This window comes from Notamacropus eugenii, chromosome 5 (assembly GCF_028372415.1).
Source record: "Notamacropus eugenii isolate mMacEug1 chromosome 5, mMacEug1.pri_v2, whole genome shotgun sequence".
Classification (NCBI taxonomy): domain Eukaryota; kingdom Metazoa; phylum Chordata; class Mammalia; order Diprotodontia; family Macropodidae; genus Notamacropus; species Notamacropus eugenii.
Window position 1 is genome coordinate 113,235,127 of NC_092876.1, and position 10,198 is coordinate 113,245,324.

The window sequence follows — 10,198 nt, forward strand, 5'->3', positions numbered from 1 at the left end:
ACCTTACACTGGTGAAATATTTATAATTCTCCCAATTAAAATGATAAGAAAAGTTTTAGCAGGTAGAATTGCAAGGCTAGGTCTGGAATGTTTCTGTTGATTAACCAATGCCTTCAGAAAGGACAGGGAAAGAGACATAGCCAAGAGGGATGTTAATTGCTACTTATGACTTATAATGTGCAGCTAATGAATTTGAAGAGTCCCTTTATTCATCTCATGGGTACATACATATCCCCCAAAAAAGCATCCAGAGACACCCTGCTTACCTACTTCTGATGAAAACCTTACCTTATAAACTATATAACTCCCTAGAAGTCTAGACTTGAAAGGCCAAAGAAAGATCAAGGAGCTTAGTTCAAGGAAAAGGTATTCATTTCATCTTTCCACAAAAAATTGAACTATTAATGAAGGCCCCGTGCTTGAGGCAATAAGAGACAAAAAAGCCTCATGTATCTTGTTGTCTTGAACACATGAAGTGGTGATGGAGGGATAAACAAGTGGTGAAAATATATCCCCCCCTCCTCTCCCACTGACAGCGCCACATCTTTGAAGCATATCCTATGGTTTGTGTTGTTGAGATTTGAGTTTTTTAATGTTTATTTATTTGATTTTAGTTTGAAACATTTATTTCCACAAAATTTTGAGTGTGAAATTTTCTCCCCATCTCTCCTCTCCTCCCAACCCATAATGCCTTGTATTATGATTACTCCTTCACCCAATCTGCACTCTCTTCTATCACACCCCTCCCTTCCCTTAACCCCATCTTCTCTCTTTTCTTGTAGGGCAAGATTGATTTCCATGCCCCATTACCTGTATTTCTTATTTGCAAGTTGTATGGAAAAACAATTCTCAACAACTGTTCCTAAAACTCTGAGTTTTAACTTCTCTTCCTTCCTCCTTCCGCACCCATCCCCACTGAGAAGGCAAGCAATTCAATATAGGCTATATATGTGTAGTTTTGCAAAAGATTTCCATAATAGAAATATTGTATAAGACTAACTATGTTTCCCTCCTTCCAATCCTGCACCCCATTTAGTCTATTCTCTCTTTTGACCTTATCCCTCCCCAAAAGTGTTTGCTTCTAATGGCTCCCTCCTCTCATTTGTCATTCCTTCTATCATTCACACACCTCACTTGTCCCCTTCTCCCCAACTTTCCTGTAGTGTAAGATAGATTTTCATAGCAAATTGAGTGAGCATGTTATTCCCTTCTTAAGCCAAATGTAATGAAAGTAAGCTTCACTTTTTCGCTCTCACTTCCTCCCTTTTCTCCTCCATTGAAAAAGCTTTTTCTTGCCTCTTTTATGAGATAATTTTCCCCATTCTGTTTCTCCCTTTCTCCTTTCAATATATTTCTCTCTCACCCTATCTGTGTGTGTGTGTGTGTGTGTGTGTGTGTGTGTGTGTGTGTAATCCTCCAACTACCCAAATATTGAGAAAAGTCTCAAGAGTTACAAATGTTATCTTTCCATGTAGGAGTGTAAACAGTTCAACTTTAGAAAGTCCCTTATGATTTCTCTTTCCTGTTTACCTTTTCATGCTTCTCTTGATTCTTGTGTTTGGAAGTCAAATTTTCTATTCAGTTCTGGTCTTTTCATCAAGAATGCTTGAAAGTCCTCTATTTCATTGAAGGACCATTTATTTCCCTGAAGTATTATATTCAGTTTTGCTAGATAGGTGATTCTTGGTTTTAATCCTAGTTCCTTTCACTTCTGGAATATCATATTCCAAGCTCTTTGATCCCTTAATGAAGAAGCTGCAAGATCTTCTGTTATCCTGATTGTATTTCCACAATACTCAAATTGTTTCTTTCTAGCTGCATGCAATATTTTCTCCTCGACGTGAGAAACCTGGAGTTTGGCTACAACATTCCTAGAAGTTTTTCTTTTCAAATCTCTTTCAGGAGGTGATAGGTGGATTCTTTCAATATTTATTTGCCCTCTTGTTCTAAAATATAAGGGCAGTTTTCCTTGATAATTTTATGAAAGATGATGTTTAGGCTTTTTTTGTTGATCATGGCTTTCAGGTAGTACCGTAATTTTTAAATTGTCTCTCCTGGATCTACTTTTTAGATTAGTTGTTTTTTCAATGAAATATTTCACATTATCTTGTATTTTTTCATTCTTTTGGTTGTGTTTTGCAATTTCTTGGTTTCTCATAAAGTCATTAGCTTCCATCTGCTCCATTCTAATTTTTAAAGAACTATTTTCTTCAGTGAGCTTTTGAACCTCCTTTTCCATTTAGCTAATTCTGCTTTGTAAAGCATTCTTCTTCTCATTGGCTTTTTGGACCTCTTTTGCCAATTGCATTAGCCTCTTTTCAAAGGTATTATTTTCTTCAGCATTTCTTTCAGTCTCCTTTAGCAAGCTGTTGAATTACTTTTCATGATTTTCTTGTATCGCTCTCATTTGTCTTCCCAATTTTTTCTTCACCTTTCTTACTTGATTTTCAAAATCCTTTCTGAGCTCTTCCATGGCCTGAGACCATTACTTATTTATTTTGGAGGTTTTAGAAGGCTTGACTTCCTCTGATGGTATGCATTGTTCTTTCTCATCTGAAAGGATGGGAGAAATTACCTGTTCACCAAGAAAGTAACCTTCTATAGTCTATTTTTTTCCTCTCTTTTGGACATTTCCCCAGCCAGTTACTTGACTTTTGAGTCCTTTATTAAGAGTGGGATATACTCTGGGGACCTGTAAGATCTCAGTTCCTCCAGGGTAGCACAATCAAGGGAGAGGTGTTTACTCCTCTCCTGGCCTGTGCACTGATCTGGAAGCAACCAAAAACTTTTCTACCCAGAATCTGTGAGCAGTAGAATTCCCTCTCCACAGCTGCCCCCAGCTCCACCACTCCAGCATTCCTCTTCCTCACCTCAGGGCCCAACTCAGGGCTGAGATTTAGTTCAGCTACTCAATTCCCCCAGGCTGAGGGCTCCAAATATGGACACTGACACTGCAGTGTCTGCTGCTGGTGAGGCCAGACCACATTTCCTTCTCACCCAGATGGAAAAGCTTTCTCACTGACCTTTGAAGATTTCTTCGGCATTTCTGGGTTGAGGGATCTGGGAACCACAGCTACTGCTGGGGATTCTACCCCAATGTCTATTCCAGTCCTGTTCCTGAGGTGCTGAGCAGCCAGGGCTGGGCTGTGCTCCATGGGTTATGCTCTGCTCCATACCCCATGAGAAAGACCTTTCCTGTTGGTGTTCCAGGATACCTTGGGCTGGAAATCTCTTTCATTCTGTTGTTTTGTGGCTTCTGATGCTGTAGAATTTGTTTAGAGTCATTTTTACAGGTACTTTATGGGATGTGGGGCAAGAGCTGGAGTATATGCATCTTTCTACTCCACCATGTTGGCTCCACCCCCACCCAGATTTGATTTTTTGAACAGGTATGGGAATGATGGATAATAGTTATAGCTGGCATTTATATAAACATATAACAATATAACCCTTTATAACTTGATCTATTTCTACCTTTCTAGTCTCCTTAAACATTTCTGCTCTTGCATACTCTACAATCCAGTCACTTTGGCCTCCTTGCTGTACCTCTGACAAGATAGGTCATCTCCCAACCCTATACACTTTCACTGGCAGTTCCCTGTGCTGGAATTCCTTTCCTCACCTCTGCCTCCCAGCTTCCCTGAGCCTCAGCTAAAATCATATCTTTTGTAAAAAGTTTTTCCTCATCCTACTTCTCTCTAAAATCACCATTTATTCTGTATACATCTTGTTTGCATAAAATTGTTTGAACATTGTCTCCCTCATTAGATTTGGAGCTCCTTGAAAGTAGGGACGGTCCATTTGTATCTCAAGTGCTTCACACAGTGTCATATACGAGGTGTTTAATACATGCTTGTGATATGACTTAATAGAAGAATTAAAGGAAGAAATAAAAAAAGAAGAATTAAAGGAAGAAATAACAAAAAAAGACTGCTAGAATTAGTTCTCTAATAATAATTCAAATGTCAAACAGAAAATTGATTGGTTTAGAATAAATTATAGAGAATCTATAAAGCAACTCTATAAAGGAGACTGACAGATTCTGAACTCAAAAATACAGAGATGGAAAAGAAAGAACACAAAAAATTACCAAAATCAAGATAGATTAATTATCTTGAAGAGAGCATGGAGCAAAATAATTGGAGAACTATTGATCTCACAAGGGAAAAAAAATTATAAAACAAAAAGACTAGGTTCCATGATCTATGAAATCACATAAGAATGTTTTCTTGAAGTACTACAGGTGAAAGACAAAAATAAAGATCAATATAATCCACAAGATATTGTCAGAGAGAAACCCCTAGTTCACCTTATCCAAAAATACTGCACATTTCAAACACTTTAGCATTAATTAAAAAATCTTGCAAGGAGTCAAGTTGTTTGCATGCCAAAGAAAAACAGTCACAATCAAAGATTATTCTTTGCTCATAAGACATGAAAGGAAAAAGTTAAAATATATCCTAAAAAGCAAAAGAAATGACTTTGTACCTTAAAACAACATACCCTTCAAATCTGAGCTTAATCATAGTGAGGTGGGTGAATTTTTCACAGGAAGGAGGAATTTGAATTGCTTTTATTGAAGAAATCATACATAATCAGGATATCAATATATAAGTTCATCAATCAAAATAAATTTAAGGGAATATGAACATTTAATATGAGAAGACTAAATAGATTTTACACATACAAAGACACATGTGTATATATATATATATAGGCACACACATATATATTCCATTTTATATATATATATATATATACACACGTGTATGCCCATGCATACACATATATGTGTGTATACATCTGCACACATGTATATATGTACATATATACATACACACATATGTATTTGTTGTTCATTTGTTTCAGTTGTTTCCAATTCTTTGTGAGTGCATTTGGGATTTTCTTCCCAAAAATACAAAAGTGGTTTGCCATTTTCTTCTCCACCTCATTTTGCACATGAGGAAAGTAAGGCAAACAGAATTAAGTGATTTACCCAGAGTCACACAGCTAATAAGTATGTCTGAGGCTGGATTTGAATTCAGGTCCTCCTGATTCCAAGCCAGGCACCCTATTCACTGTGCAGCTAGCTGCCCCACATATACATATAAGTACATATATGGACATTTGTATATTTTGTGTGTGTGTACATGCATGCATATATGCATACAGTGTAATTGGTCTAGGGCTCTTATCAGTCTCATTTCATTTGAGGGTGAATAAGATGAAAAACAGAGAACATGGATTTAATTTTCCCTTATGAGTTCAATAAATAAAAGTTTCCAGAAGAGTGAATAGAGGAAAGGAGGAAATGAATTAATATTTTCTACAATAAGGAACCACACATGAAATTCATTTATTTTTAAAAATGAGGAAAATTGGGGTGGGGAGTTAGAGGGTTCTCTCCTATCTGGAATGGACTAAGGAGGAAATAAGGCTACCATCTTTTAGAAATTTCACCTTACCTGTGGATCATTAAAAATAACAAAGAAATAACCAACCCCTATGGGAAGAGTCTATAAAAAAGGATCAGAAATTATCCTAGTGACAGCAAGAAGTAGGGAGAGAGAAAAAGTTCATATGTTTATACAATTCCATGGGGAAGCAACATTGTAAATAGTCTGGTTCAAGCCACTCATTGTGGACATAGAGGTATTGAGGGTCAGAGTGGGGAGACAGTGAGTGGTGGAGCCTAGATTCATCCTCAAACTCCCCCCATCTACTTCCTCATGATTCTGACTTGGTGAGTTGGTATTTCTGGGAATTGGACTCCATTCTCAGATCCTTTAAACAAAAAGGTGGGAAAGGGACAGGAAGGTAAGGAACAAGTCTGGGACTATGCTTTTATCTGAGCTATGCAAAGGAGAAGATAATTGATTTTCTTGTGATTCACTGAGATTCTGATCATTGGGTGTTGAGAATGGAAAGAGTAGGGATGGTAAAAGGCATGACACTAGTATAGAAAGGAGGAAGAAGGGGATGAAATTCTCGTAACAAGAATTCCTGAGAAAAATATGCAAATGTGGTAGAAGGGATGAGGAGGAGGGGGTTTTAAATGAATCTCACTCTTATCTGAAATGGACAAAAGAAACTGGAACACATATATATAATTTGGTGCAGAAATATGTCAAGAAGATCTTGAAAATGGTATTAAAAGGGAGGAAGGGGAGAAGAGGAAAGAGGAGAAAAAACTAACATCTTAAAAATTGTCTGCCCATCCATTGGGGAATGGCTGACCAAAGAGTGGCATATGAATGCAATGGAGTATTGTTGTGTAATGTGACAAGGTGAAAGAGGAATTTTAAGAAAATCTTGGGTAGTATGAACTGACACAGAGTAAAGTAAGCAGAAACAGGAGAAAACAGTTTACACAAAGGATAACAAAATTATGAAGAAAATTCAAGAACTCTGATTAATGTAATGACCTACAATATCCCTAGAGAATCCATGATGAAGCATATTGCCCACCTCCTGACAGAAAGGTGATAGACTCCAGGTGCAAAATGAGATATTCATTTTTGGACATACCACTGTTTAGAATTTTTTTTAGTAATACCAGTTCATTTTTTCCTCTTGGTTCTTTAACTGGGGGTTGAGAGGGAAGGATGGCATTTTGGAGGGGAAGTGTGATTAGCAATAATAATGACCAAAAAAAGAACTTTGATTTTATTTTTAATATGTGGAAATGAATAGAAGCACAGACAAGTGAGATAATATTGAAAGCAATATTTGGAAATACTAATTGCTTTTTGGAAAAAGCAATTAGTATGAAATAGAATTTCATGGTTTTAAAACTAATTCTCTTGTTTATCTTGCTTAGTAATTGAAAATGCTCTGTTTTGCTGTTTAAATTCAGAATAAAAATAATTAAAAATAAAGTGATAGAACTAAATTTAATAAAAAAAACAAACATAACAATTATAATATCAAATATTTATAGAATATATTTGTTCATAAAATGAAGTGGAGGGATACAAAAAACAGAAGCTGACAATTTGATACATAAAAGAAATAAACTTAAAGCCTGTAGACATAAAAAAGTTAAAATTGAGTACCAGAATAGAATTCATTAACATTCAGGTGAATAAAAAAACAGAAAGCAGAAACTGAAAGCACGAGTTCAGATAAGGAAAAAGAAAAAAATAGATAATGCAATGAAAGACAAGCCTGGAAGCTTGATTATCTTAAAGGTCCCCTAGATGATGAATAAATCTCTGTCAAATAGACTCAAATAGATCTATGATTAAATTGAGTTGAAATTTCCTTCCAAAAATACAGATCTCCACCCAAGCATGTATGACTCTTTTCCTTGTCCACCGATAAGGTTATCACGGGGGATCTGATCCACCCAATGTGAGAGAGTTCCCTCACTTTCTCCTGGCATTGCCCATGTCTCAATATGGCACTCCAGCTATCTATCTGGCATCCCTCATCTTTCATACATAACCACACTCTCTTCTTGACTTATTTTGCATTTTCTCAATGGTACCTTTTACTTCTATTTTTTATGATATGTTGCAATTTCTGCATCATGTGACTCTCCATTGCTAGGATGTAGAAAACTTAAATAAATGTTGAAAGGGAGAAATATTTTAAAATTTTAACACAATAATTATGTAAATCAATAAGGAAAAAAATGAACAAAAATATGGACTTAAAGAGAAGCTAAGTAACAGTACAGTGAGTGAATAAGGGAAAAAAGTCATAGAAATAATAAAGTTGAATGCTATCAATGAGGCAGTATGCCAAAAATATATAGTAGTTAAAGCATTCCTTAGACGAAAAAATTCTGTCTCTGATAACATGTAGTAACAAAGGAGAAAAAGACAGGACTAGTACATTGAGCATGAAATCAATAAATATATAACTGGTAAACAAAAGACTGAAAAATCAATCATTTCCATATTTAATCTACATAAAGCCAAAATAACTGAATGTTTTCATTTCATATAGTCACATTTCTTTCCACAGATCTTCATAATGGAACTGTCTCCACTAGGATTTTCGCAGTGACAGGAAGGTGTGCTATGTGCAAGACCTTTGGCAGCAAAGACAATTTTAACTGTTCCCTTTCTCCAGCATTGCTAGAGGGGAGACCACAGTGATAGATTCTCCTCTTAAGCATAGGAAATGTTGCTAAATACAAGACTATTAAAAAAAAAAAGACAGTCTGTGGGGAAATATAGCTAGCTGAATACAATCCATATTATTAAGGTGAAACTGAAAGGCTTTTCTTCCAGCATATCTCCTCTTAGTTCATTTTGGAGGGCATTCTTCATATTTCCTTTTATTTCTGAGAGCCATGAGGTTGACATCAGTAACTATTTGTATGTCCAAGAATAGATAAACTTTGACCAAGCTTGACAATCAGAAAGCACTAGCAATAAAAAGAGGTTAGATGATGAATGGACAGCCAAGTTAAATTTTTTGGATCATAACCCATGTATTAGGTTTGTGCGATGATGAAGTTAAGAGGACCACATTTCCCCACTTCTCTCTGACTTATTTCATTTGTTGACATAGCCCCTCAGTAGATTCTCTGCTCTGTCCTTGCCAACCTTGGATCATGCATTTATTTATCACCTATTATGTGCCAAGTAAACAGTTTTGTATTTGACCTGTGGTAGAGCCTTCCAAGATCATATTGGTTTGATCAACTACAGTTGGACACTATAACTCGACTCCAACATAGCGATGCCCTTTTGGTCCTCTTCAAGAATGAAGGACAACAACCACCCAATTATGTGGCAAACCTTGTGCTAAGGGTTGGAGGGGCAAAAACGATCTCTGCTCTCAAGGAGCACACTATCTAGTGGGGAGGTGAGGGAATGCACTATAGATATAACTATGTGCAAACTTAACATATAGAGGATAAATTGGGACAATCACAGAAGGAAGATGTTAGCATTAAGGGGATCAAGAAAGGATTCTTTTAGAAGATGGGATTATAACTGAGACAGAAAGAAGCCAAGAAGTGAAAATAAGGAAGGAGAAAGCATTCTAGGCATGGGGAACAGCCAGTAAAAAAATGCATGGAGTCAAGAGATAGTCTTGAGCAATGGATAGCAAGTAGGCCAGTGTCACTAAATCTCAGGGTACCTGGAGGATACTATGGGGTAGCTGGATGAGATCTCTTTCTAATTCCTAAAATACTTTTTTTGTATCATTCCTGAACTGAAAAAAGAAAGGGAAAGGAGAAAAATGTCCAGACATAACCATTAAAGTAGATGTTGTAGAAAACAATAGTCATGAGTAAAGATAGTGTTGAGAACTCTGATTTCATTATAGGAATAGGGAGTCCCTGGAGAGACTTCTGTGCTGATAAATATTTAACAACTTGATCTCTGAAAAAGTAGAAGACATTTTTAAATTTAATCAGTATTTATTAATACTTAATCCATCATTGTCTTATGTCTAGGCAGTTAACAAAATAGTAAGTTAAGCCCTGATTTTATTTTCCAAAGTGTAAATGCTTGCAATAGAAATTTACCAAATAACTCTCCAGCCCTTTGAGTTGGCTCTAGTTATACCTGTGCCTTCTATCAAAACAGGTAAATGCCTTCTATTCTTAGCCACTTGTTGCACTCAAACGTCAATTGATCTGTCCAAGATCACTTAGCTACTTTTTTTTATCAGTCAGCACTTGAAATTGCTAGATCAAATCAGGGTTTTCTGGCTTTGCACACAACTCTCTCTATTCAGTATAACATCTGCCTCTCATGTGACTTAAAAGATAGTGAACAATACCTATGCAAGGAGAAGCCAGAGGAAGCTAGTAGCTATTAATAGATATCCTGACATACAAAATGGTCTTCCCATCTTGGTATACATGTGAAAAAATCAAAGGAAGACTCCAGTAGCTGGGTGTCTCAAAGTTTCCTCAGACTAACATGGTCCTATTGCTTGATTGGTAGGCATGTGGACAGTGGAAGGAGAGGCTTCTTTGAACAGGTAGGTCCTTGCCTGTCAGGGTGCGTGGCTGGGGATGACAAAGAAACGACTGTGTGCAGAGGCAATCTTTGCCTCCCCTTTTGTATCTCCTTATCCCCTTGCCCTCTACCAGCACCCCCCAACCTCAGCTGCACCATAATTTTATCCAGCGAAAAAGAAAAAAAACATAACAATAACTTAAGGTGATGGGAGAAAATGAAGAGATTGTGGCAGGAACATTACTTATTAACTGACTCTTGGTTTTCCT